At 35.1% G+C, this 12931-nt stretch overlaps 1 protein-coding gene across 2 annotated transcripts in view; it reads left to right on the top strand.

Moving 5' to 3' along the window:
* Positions 1-12931, top strand: part of LOC138711713 (cholesterol transporter ABCA5-like) — a 314480-nt gene that overhangs the window by 84699 nt on the left and 216850 nt on the right. The window lies entirely within an intron of this gene.

The raw sequence follows: 12931 nt of genomic DNA, 5'->3' as shown, positions 1-12931 counted from the left end.
CATAATAAAGTGAAGTGCCCTCCATGCTTTACCCGTAACATTATCAACATGCTCTCCCCAAGAAAGTTTGGAATTTAAATACACTCCTAGGTATTTACAACATTGTTCTTGCGGAATTACAACACCACTGAATTCGTAATTAACACTAGTTTCCTCTCGGGTTTTACAAAATGTTATAGATTTACTTTTAGAACCATTTATTTTCATCCTATGCTTTAATGCCCAGTTATAAATTTTATTCAAGTCTGTTTGAATAGCATCTACATCTGAATTATTTCTAATCTTTCTATAGATAATGCAGTCGTCTGCAAATAGCCTCACATTTGATGTAATATTCTGGCATAGGTCATTTACGTATATTATAAAGAGTAATGGACCCAGAACGCTGCCCTGTGGCACCCCTGAACTTATATTTCCAATTTCCGATATTTCATGACCTACTCTAACTCTCTGGGTTCTACCTTTTAACAATTCTTGGATCCATAGCACCACTCTTTTATCTATTCCTAGCCTACTTAACTTATCTATTAATATGTCATGTGGCACCAAATCAAATGCTTTCGAAAAGTCAATCACAACTGCATCGATTCTTCCGCCTCTATCTACCTCTTCAGCTAGATCCTGAACCAGCGACGTAATTTGACTATCACATGAGAAGCCTTCCCTAAAACCATGCTGGCGGTTGTAAAACCAGTCTTTCGCATTTAGAACATGATGAATATAATCCGATATCAAATGCTCCATGACTTTACATACGACAGATGTAAGGCTAATCGGTTTGTAGTTTCCGACATCTAATTTATTTCCACCTTTATGTATGGGTACCACTATAGCTGATTTCCAGTCACATGGAATAGCTGCATTGTTTATGGAAACATGAAATATACGCATTAAGTATGGAATTATGGCCTCGGAACCTAATTTAAGAATCTCTGTAGCAATACTATCTGGTCCTCGAGACTTCCGATTTTGTAATTTCGTTATTCTCTCTCTAACCCCTTTGGAAGTTATTTTGAAAGTCGAATTTGGTTCACATTCATGGCCTGTGATACAACCACTCCTATCAGCGGGATTATTATTATTATTATTATTATTATTATTATTATTATTATTATTATTATTATTATTATTATTATTATTATTATTATTATTATTATTGAAAACCGAAATGAAATAGGAATTTAATAAGTCGGCCTTTTCTTTGTCATCAGTTATACTTTCTCCGTTCTGATTTCGTAAAAGCACTACTCCTTCATTTTTCCCTTTTCTCCTTCGTACATAATTATAAAACTGTCTCCAATTGTTACTTTCATCTTCTTTTAAAATGGTTTTTAGAAAATTTTCCTGAGCTAACCTTTTTTCACACTCAAGTTTCTTAATTAATTCGATATATTTTTCCCAATGCTCATGGCTCCGTTTACGTTTACTAAAAGCGCGCCTTGTCTTTTTCTTTAAGTAGCGAATATAATTAGTGTAATATTCTGGGTTCGAATTTTTCTTAATTATTTTAGAAGGTACACATTTTACTAATGCCTCGAAAATTATTATTATAATAATAGTTCTAGTATTAAATTTAAAAAGTTATGCATGGGTTTTATAAAAATTTAAAAATTGTAAATTTAAATTTATATATTCTAATTGCATAGTAGACATAAGACAAATTGTATTGTATACTTGTTAATTTAAAATCAGGAATCCGCCCCTGAGGACGAGTTCTACTCTTTCAGGGGCGAGCTGAAGTTTTTCTGTATATATTATATTTTTGTTACAATTTATTAGCAAAATAAATAAATACATTAAACCTATAAGGTGTAGTTCTGAAACAGCATGGATTCTGCGATGTCAGTTTGAATCCTTCCCAGGGCATGCTTATTCAATACAAGGCGTGTGTGGACTTTGTAGTAGGTAGAGAGCCTGTGTTAGGGTGAATCTACTGTACTTTATAACACGCTGAGCGACTCCCATGATAAGAGGTCAGCACGGCATTAGTCGAGGTTAGAATTATAATAATTTAATAATAGATTATAACTGCATTCAAAAAACAAATTGAACAGATATTATTTGTTAAAACAACATTAGTCATGGAAAAAAAACTTGCGGGAAACTTACAGTTGTTGTTCAAATAAATTTGAAGTATTTCAATTCTCTGGCAACCCATTATGGATACATAAAATCACGTTATTTTAAAAGGAACGACTTCAGGATACCGCGTAAGTACGTATGTCGTTATTGCTTTATTGAATTATTTATTTTTCGTCCAGAGGACATATCTTCATTATGTACTTATTTATCTACCATTGTGTCATTAATAAAAAACATGTGTTTTAAATATTTTCATTTTCGCAGTCTTTGTACAGGGACATCACTTTATTTTTACCAACATTTTTAACATTAACCTGGCTATACTCGGAAACAATGTTACCCCCATCCATTACAGGAGTTTGGTGTTACTAGTGCAATATGTAAACAAATCATCTTACTAGTTATAGGAGGAGAGAAAAGTAGTGCATCCATTTATGTTACAGGGAAATGCGATATTAGGATTTTCAGTTTGATCATTACTTTTACGGTATTTTATCAAAATACAGTAGAGTAGTAACATTTTTTTAACTCAACTCCTCAGGTGGTTTTATTAATTATAAATGGCTACTTTATTCAGCACATTACCGTACTTTCGGTAACTCTAATCTTCACTTCAGCTCAGTCCACACAGATAAAGTTATTCAGTCATGCTACACACCGTACCTGTGCGAAATAAGCAGGGGCGGGTATTTACGGAGATCGCGAAAATCACGACATAGGCCTAATAGGCTAGATATACAATAGATATCTTTACGAATCAAGTGATTCTGGATTAATAATATGCGGATAAAACAATCACGACAAATCGCGAAATAGAGTTCTAATAGCGAAATATGAACACATTGGCGAATTATTATTATTGTGTCGTTTTGTAGCGAATTTCATATTCTGAGTTCTTTTTTCGGATTTTATTTTTCATTTGAATTTGTTACATATCCAAGTAGGCTACATTATATGGTATTCCAGGTGTTCTGATTACATTAGTGAACTCAAAAGACGGAGAATTCAACATTTCAATAATAATTGAAAGTATTATTTGAGGGCTGCAAATTTTTTTCCGTTTTTAATGAATGTGTGTTAAATACAGTCTCAATCCAACAAATATTGTCTATTAGCCATACCGCACTTTTACCAGAATCCAATGAACCTTTAATGTTAATTATTTGGAAAGTAATATTCATACTGAGTGAATACTCCCATTTCAAAATAGTTGTATTTTCCAAAATGTCCATTAATATCCAACAAGAGTACAAATCAATCTACAACAATCTCCGCCGACACCAATATTGAAAAACACAAATGATAAAATTAATCTCCATAAATACCTGCCCCTGGAAATAAGCTTCAATAATATAGGCTCTTTCTTCTATGGAAAACACAACCATATTTCTGAAACACACTATACTCTGTACTGTTTACTTCACTGCTAGCAGACTTCGTTGCTACAGCGGCCGTAAGTTTGTGTGGCTGACGGGAGCAAGGACATTAGTGAAAGGGGTGGGAGTCAAGTACTTCAGAAAAGCAGGTACAATAAAAATGCAAGTAAAAATAAAGTGATGTCCCTGTATATAAGTACAGCACGCCAGGGAAGTCTCTCCACACTGGAGACAGCGGAGTGTATGCTCTCGTAACTGCAATTATGTTGGCAGCATCAGCCGGGCCGGGGTGATTGCCGCATTCTTGAGTGGGGGTCGCAACAGTTTATAATATAGTTACCGGGAAAATAAAATCTGTATACTTCTGCCATCTCCTGAGATGTTGAGAAACTAACTACTCCATTAGACGCAAAATGTAAAATACCGTATTATACGCTACATATATCATTTTTTACCCACTGCTTTACGCCCGAGCCACTCAAATATTATACAGGGGACATCATTTTATTTTTACTAACATTTTTAATATTAACCTGTCTATACATTTAGAGAACCGGAAACACCGATTGCACCCTCCTCCAAGACTGGAGTTCGAGGATACTGGCGTAACACAAATCACTCTACTAGGTATAGGAAGGAAGAAAAGTAGTTCAACCATTTACGTAAACTAGGAAATACCGCGATTTTGAGTTTGATAATTTTCATTAGGTTTTTCTTTAATCAAAGTACAGTACTGTATTAAGAATAAATGTTTTTACTCACGAAGTGAGTTATCCATGCGAACGTATTCATTATGCAGTGTATACTGTCTACAGCACATTAGCGTACAATATAGAGAAAGAAGTTAAATTGAAAAATAATCATAATATGAATATTTAAACAAAATTTTGAAAATGGTGGCCGTTCATTTCGATACAGGCTTCAGTTCTTTTGTGCATATTATCGCACTAGAGACTATTGCATCTAATTCCAATTGCCAGTTTCGTCCTTCGTACTAGTAACTCATGTTGAAATAATTCTGTACCTACTCTACGTACAGTAAATTCAATCTTCACTTCTGCCCGACCCGAAAATATAAAATTACTCAGACATGCTATCTACTGTCCGTCCAAGTGGTTATGCCGCAGGATTGTAGAAAGGGAGGAAATCACGTGACAGTTAATTACTTAAGGAGGCCCTTTTATTTAAGTTAAATTAAACAGCTGTATAATATTACGTAAACTTCCAATTCCTAAGAGAAATTAATGTTTTCAGAAAAGAGCTAAGACAGCCCAGCTAGTACAGAGGGGCGAGCAGAAGCAGGTGGGGGAAATCGGGATGCGACGTAGGCAAACGGACAGTACCTGTGCGAAAATATGATTCAATATTGAAAGTTCTTTCGTCACTGGAAAACGCGAACATATTTCTGGAACGTACTATACTGAGTAACTCAGTACTGCTTACTATCTGCGGTCTTGGTTCTGTGTGGAGTTGGAACTTCCTTAGTAGAAGGGGTCGGAGTGAAGTACATTAAAAAACTCAGGTACAATAAAAATTGAAGTAAAAATAAAATGAGTCCCTGTACTTACTGGCTTTTAAGGAACCTGAAGGTTCATTGCCGCCCACACATAAGCCCGCCATTGGTCCCTATCCTGGGAAAGATTAATCCAGTCTCTACCATCATATCCCACCTCCCTCAAATCCATTTTAATATTATCCTCCCATCTACGTCTCGGCCTCCCTAAAGGTCTTTTTCCCTCTGGCATCCAACTAACACTCTATATGCATTTCTGGATTCACCCATACGTGCTACACGTCCTGCCCATCTCAAACATCTGGATTTAATGTTCCTCATTATGTCAGGTGAAGAATACAATGCGTGCAACTCTGCGTTGTGTAACTTTCTCCATTCTCCTGTAATTTCATCCCTCTTAGCCCCAAATATTTTCCTAAGAACCTTATTCTCAAACACCCTTAAGCTGTGTTCCTCTCTCAAAGTGAGAGTCCAAGTTTCACAGCCATACAGAACAACCGGTAATATAACTGTTTTATAAATTCTAAGTTTCAGATTTTTTGACAGCAGACTAGATGACAACCGAATAATAACAGGAATTTCCCATATTTATTCTGTGTTTAATTTCCTCCTGAGTGTCATTTATATATGTTGCTCCAAGATATTTGAATTTTTCCACCTTTTCGAAGGATAAATTTCCAATTTTTATACTTTCATTTCGTACAATATTCTGGTCACGAGACATAATCATATACTTTGTCTTTTCGGGATTTACTTCCAACCCTATCGTTTTACTTGCTTCAAGTAGAATTTGCGCGTTTTCCCTAATCGTTTGTGGATTTTCTCCTGACGTATTCACGTCATCCGTATAGACAAGAAGCTGATGTAACCCGTTCAATTCCAAACCCTCTCTACTACTCAGGACTTTCCTAATGGCGTATTCTAGAGCAAAGTTAAAAAGTAAAGGTGATAGTGCATTTCCCTGCTTTAGCCCGCAGCGAATTGGAAAAGCATCAGATATAAACTGACCTATACGGACTCTGCTGTACGTTTCACTGAGACACATTTTAATTAATCGAACTAGTTTCTTGGGAATACCAAATTCAATAAGAATGTTATATAAAACATCTATCTTAACCGAATCATAAGCCTTTTTTAAATCTATGAAGAACTGATGTAGTGTACCCTTATACTCCCATTTTTCTCCAATATCTGTCAAATACAAAAAAAAAATCTGATCAATAGTCGATCTATTACGTCTAAAACCGCACTGGTGATCTCCAATAATTTCATCTACATATGGAGTTAATCTTCTGAAAAGAATATTGGACAAAATTTTGTACGACGTCAACAAATGTAATATTCCTCGAAAGTTAATACAGTTAGTCATGTCCCCCTTCTTAAAAATAGGTACGATTATGGACTCCTTCCATTGTTCTAATTAGTATAATATTAGTGTTACATAATTAGCTGACTGGTATAATATTAGTATAATATAATGGGTATAGTAAATCCCGAAAAGACGAAGTATATGATTATGTCTCGTGACCAGAATATTGTACGAAATGGAAATATGAAAATGGGAGATTTATCCTTCGAAGAGGTGGAAAAATTCAAATATCTTGGAGGAACAGTAACAAATATAAATGACACTCGGGAGGAAATTAAACGCAGAATAAATATGGGAAATGCGTGTTATTATTCGGTTGAGAAGCTCTTATCATCCAGTCTGCTGTCCAAAAATCTGAAAGTTAGAATTTATAAAACAATTATATTACCGGTTCTTCTGTATGTTTGTGAAACTTGGACTCTCACTCTGAGAGAGGAACATAGGTTAAGGGTGTTTGAGAATAAGGTGCTTAGGAAAATATTTGGGGCTAAGCGGGATGAAGTTACAGGAGAATGGAGAAAGTTACACAATACAGAACTGCACGCATTGTATTCTTCACCTGACATAATTAGGAACTTAAAATCCAGACGTTTGAGATGGGCAGGGCACGTAGCACGTATGGACGAATCCAGAAATGCATATAGAGTGTTAGTTGGGAGACCGGAGGGAAAAAGACCTTTAGGGAGGCCGAGACGTAGATGGGAGGATAATATTAAAATGGATTTGAGGGAGGTGGGGTATGATAGAGAGTGTATTAATCTTGCACAGGATAGGGACTGATGGCGGGCTTATGTGAGGGCGGCAATGAACCTTCGGGTTCCTTAAAAGCCATTTGTAAGTGAGTAAGTATAGTATAATACATATGAGTGTAATGCAATTAATGCGAGTAGATACAGCAAGATATTAGTAATTACTTAAATGGTTCTTTCTCGTTTTTCTCCACACGAACTTAGTTGTCCGTCACGCTAGAGGACACCCTTTTTTGCTACAGATAATATAGGCTATATAGCAGGTATAGATAGTGTAACATAATATAAACTAAGCAAATCTGGCTTTCAGATAAAATTCCCTGTGAAGCAGACTTGAATAATGTGAAATTATAATATAAACTATTTACTCTAAGTTTTGAGGCAAATACGTACTGGATATTTACGCTTTATAAAAATTGTCGTGGAAATTTAATTGGACTCTTCTCAGATTAAGCGAACTTATATTCTAGTCATCATGCTTAATTAGATGATAGGGAATTCATAATGGTATAATTTACTTCTTCTTACTAAATTGAGATGGATTGTGGGAGGAATGTCAAATTGCTTTCAGAGCTATAATGAGAGGTTGAAACAACCTACTAAGATTAATGGAAAGGTCAAAAGTCGAAGCGTCAGCTGATTTACTTGAAAATGTCGTTACAGGGTCTTAAAGAGCAACTGCATTTTAAGGAGCATTGACTTGAACAGTCTGATAATGCAGTAAATTGGACAATAAATCCTTCACGTGGTTTCATGTCAAACTAAATCTTATGTACAGTCTCAAACTCACAGCTTGACGAATTTTCTGTTACTATTGTTCGTAAATATAGTTTCATCGATCGTCATCAATATTAATTAGAGCTGTCAATCGGCAATAATATTGACCTGTTAACCGAATGCCTTTAATCGATTAATCAAATTTTAATCGATTGAAACACTGTAAGTTCGAACAAAACGCCTATTATAATTGTATAGTAATTTTATACAGGGACATCATTTTATTTTTACTAACATTTTTAATATTAACCTGGTTATACCTTTAGAGAGCCGGAAACACCGTTTGCTACCCCCTTCCACGACTGTAGTTCGATGATACTGGCGTAAAATACAAACAAATTACTTTACTAGGTATAGGAGGGAAGAAAAGTAGTTCATCCATTTACGTAAACTAGGAAATATCGCGATTTTGAGTTCGATAATTTTCATTAGGTTTTTGTTTAATCAAAATACAGTATTGTGTTAACAATAAGTTAAGTTTTTTTACTCACGAACTGAGTTATCCATGCGAACGTATTCATTATGCAGTGTATATTATACTGTCTACAGCACATTAGCGTACACTATAGAGAATGAAGTTAAATTGAGAAATAATCATAATATGGATATTTAAATACATTTTTGAAAATGGTGGCCGTTCATTTCAATACAGGCTTCAGTTTTTTTGTGCATATTATCTGAGTGTGTCCGTAAACGAGAGTTTTATTATTATTTTTATATTATTTCAGTTGGGACATAAAAATCAGTCCGTATATGAGGAGTGTACGTATCTTGGGGGTGTTCGTAAGGGGAGGTTTCATTGTATATTAATAATTAACGTTATGTTAGGGTACCATGAACATACTCTCAATCAGTGGGCTGCTGATAATAATTAATAGCACATTTATTATGGAATTTGATTCGGACAATTAAATTGCGCTGTCCTACATAGACTACAATTGCACGAAGGCCGTGTGGAACATCGATATTGTGTCCACTTTCAATAGGAGGTCGATGATAGCGCTACACGTGGTCTTCGCAGACAACAAAGAACAGGGAAACTGTTTAGAAATTGAACTGTTTATCTGTTGGAACCATGTGGAACGCTTAAGTGATCACTGGAGCAGTGTAACACTCTTGGAACAGTTGGAACAGCTTATTTCACGAAACTGTTTCGATACGAAACAGTTTAAAAAAAACTGTTCCAGCTTTTTTTACCCATCTCTAATGATCACTGGCGACAGCCACCGGTGGCTAGACAGGACCACTAGTAGTCTCCACTTTATGCATGCATTTTTTGCAACCGCTCGTCAGCAGGTCTTCAACCCCTAGTACAGGCATGTCAATTGATGCCCACAGGAGCAAACGCGCGCTTTAGAGCCCAGGAGAGCCTGAGCGCTTTAGAGCGGAAAGGAAAGAGACAGACGAAAGAGGTGGTATATGCTGCTTGGTCGAGCTATATACAGGGATGGCCAGCACTGATTCAATAGATAAAGGGAAGAGAACTTATTAAAACTGTATCCATGTTAATTTTTAGATTTGTCTGAGAAGTATAAGTGCATTATAAGAATGTAAGTTTTAATTTTAACGCTCATTTTTCACAAGTTTGATTTTTTTATTCAAAAGAAATATTTTCTCAACTTTTCGTATAGAAAAGTGAAATTTTCAGGTATAGGCCTGTTTATTTAGTAGCCTTACAGAATGTTTTCGTAAATCTAATATATCGTATATACGTATTACTGAAGATAGTGTATTGAAAATTTTGAAAATATTCGCATGGAAATTGTTTGTAAGGAAATGAATTAACAAAGCAACTACTGTTACATCATAAGCAAAAGATACGTGCCCATGTGTTGTAGAATTGTCAGCTCTATAGCTTCAGCAGATTTCGAGAAAATAATTTAATATTCTGATGATAGGAAGTTGCTCACAAATATCACCTTAAAAGCATAATGCGATAAGAGTTTTGTTATGGAATATTAGTTACACTTAAAACAGATACAGTACCTAGGTAACTTTGCTTTGTACTGTAATATTGTTTTGATTAGTTTATTGATTACTTTTGTAAGGCTAAAGATACCATCAATATCAATTCCAACTAATCATGTTATACTCAATCTCTTTCTTTGGAATATCACTTTCTTTATGAATGATGTGTTTCATCCACTTAATACAGTATAATATTATACTGCTATGGAATTTAAGTGAATATTCCTTCTTAACTCTCTATTGTGTTATTAAGATTTAAAACACAAGTGCAATATTAAGAAATCAGTGTTAGTACTTTTGTTTTACAGACAATATAGATAATATTAAACAGAAAGAAGCCATATAAAAATAACGACATAAAATTTCACGTTCCGTTCGAAGTTTGTGCACCACTGTTTTCTTAATCCAACAGGTTGCTTATATACACAACCCTTCCTCTTTCCATACTTAGCCCTTGATGCCCGCGCACGGCGTCAAGGTCAGAAAAATGCGCTTGCTTTGATATCACTGGCCTAGTACTTCAGTATTAGATATAGTAGTAGTTAATTTGTTTAGTACTCTAATACTTGATTAGAAAATCTAGCACCTTTTTATTATTTTCACAAACCCTCCAGATATTCTGCCTTCAGCTGCCTCTATACGTCCTTGGGAGAATGTTTTCATGTGGTGTAATCTCTCTCGGGAATTCCAACAATCACGTGAGGCCAGTCACGTGACAGTTCAGTGACCGTTTTCGCACGCACAGTGGCACCGTTATTGTGTCTTGTAACTGACTGTTGAGTTCATCGTCTTTTTGTCTTTTATCATCATCATCTTCTCATTAAAAAGATGGCATGAGATCATTGAGACGACAACAAACCACTAGGTACTGTGCGTGAATTGGATGATGATGATTGTTATTATTATTATTATTATTATTATTATTATTATTATTATTATTATCACTAGTATATTATTACTAGACTTCGTTGAATTGCCACACGCACCATGCAATCAGGTTGCTGATGTACGATAGTATAGAGGAGGTGAGCGGCCGCCCGGTCTCGTAGTATAAGCAGTTCATGTTAAGAGATGTGACCGGTCCAAATAGATAGAGCAGCTACAGCTAGTGTATACCTATGTAAGCACTTGTTTTTGCATTACTGTGGTTGGAATAGTCAAAGCTTAACATTTGTTCAGTGCAGACAAGAATTCAATCAAACATACTACAATGAGAGTGTTGCTGTTCCAAATAATTGCCCCTGGAATACCCTTACCCCCGCAGCCAGTCTTGACCCGTTGGGGAACGTGGTTGGATGCTGTTAATTATTATGCAGAACATTACGGAAAAATAATAGAGGTAATTGATGAATTGGATAGTACAGACAGTTCCGCTGTTGCAGCTGTAAAATCATTGCCTTCTGAACAGCTATTGGAAGATATTCTGTTCATTGATTCTAATTTTAAAATCATGTCCAAAAGCATCACTCTGTTAGAAACGTCTAAACTACAACTCTCAGAAGTCCTTAATATAGTGGATAAAGTATCACAAACCGTTATCCAAAATATTAATTCATTAATTTCAGAAAAAGTGAAATGTAAGTTGAGAAACATTATTGCTAAAAATTCTGCCTATTCACAACTTCGTATTATAAATGATGTACTTTCAGGTCACGACAAGACTTCTGAAGTTGGTGTACTAAAAAGTAGTGACTTTCCGTTCTTCAAATATGCACCTATTAGATCGTGTGATGTTGAACATACATTTTCCAAAAATAAAAACTGTTTAAGTGACCATCGGAGGATGTTACTTTACAGTCGCTCAATATGTACGTAACTCTTTACTGCAATGCACATATTCAAAGATGATGTGAGTATCTTACATTAAATTTTAAGAGTTAATATATCTCACTATAAAATAATTGTGTATTTACATGTTTAGACATTTCCTACTTCATTGATCATTCATTATATTTCTTGAGTACAGGATACAGGTTTTATTGTAACCGCAGTATACTGCTCAGTATTTACATCAGATGCATACTCCACCCTCGCACACCTCTTTCTCATACAGTCTATACCGCGTGCGCAGTAAACCTTACGATTGTCGTGGCAGTTCCACGAAGTCTAATTATTACTATCTTTTTTTCTCGTATTAGCTTAATAAGTGCTCTATAATGTTCTATCATTCTGTTGATCCTTTATAGGGCTTTAATTTAATTTATGTAATTTTTGTCACTGTTTTTTTTTGTATGCTATCTGCTATGTTGAAAGAGAAGGCCTTATGGCATGGATGGGCATCGTGCCTCGCTTGAGAATTTGTGCCTCACTGACCTTCACAGAGCTTATCGCTCTGAGTGACATGGTCTTCACAGTCCCCGTTCCTCCCTCACGTGGCTCCTAGGCGTGGGCAGGTTCTATATCAGTTTCATAAGCAATATCAGTGGTGGCATAATTGCATTATCAAAGCAGTGTGTACGCGTTAGAAAAAACGATTATTTCATGAGAAATGGGAGGAAGAGTTTTTTTTTTTTTTTTTTTTTTTTAGACGGAGAGAACATACGATGTATGTTATGCTCGAAAATCCTATTAGGCATTAATGCATTTAATATACAACGAAATTACTCCTTATGCCATAAAGAACACGCTGAATTAGAAGGTAAGACAAATTAAATGTTATTTTTCGTACTATTCCGAAGAAAATATATGATCTTAACATTTGCATAGTATAATAAATACGACATTATACCTTAAACACGCTGCATTAAAAGGTACGAGTAATTAAATGTTGTTTGTACGTATTATTTCCAAAAGAAATTTATAAAAAAAAAAAATCAAATGTGCGTAGAAAACGAAATATGATTTTCTGAAATTATTTTAGGTCGAGAACGTGCAAATCTATTAAGTAATCTTGATAAACGCCAGAATATTCAAGAAAATAAACGTAGACAACGTGATGGAATATTATTGGCTAGTTACGCAATTTCTCGTCTGTGATTTAAATCAATTCAATGATGGAGAAATAGTAAAGAGGTTTATGATTAAAGCTGCCGAATTAATTTGCCAAACTGAATAAAAGTTTTCGAGTCTCTCACGTTAACCAAGCGCTTTCCTAATA

The sequence above is a fragment of the Periplaneta americana genome, chromosome 13, assembly GCF_040183065.1.
Source record: "Periplaneta americana isolate PAMFEO1 chromosome 13, P.americana_PAMFEO1_priV1, whole genome shotgun sequence".
Taxonomy (NCBI): Eukaryota; Metazoa; Arthropoda; class Insecta; order Blattodea; family Blattidae; genus Periplaneta; species Periplaneta americana.
Note: the sequence above shows the minus strand (reverse complement) of the source record. Positions and strands in the feature narration are given on the sequence as shown.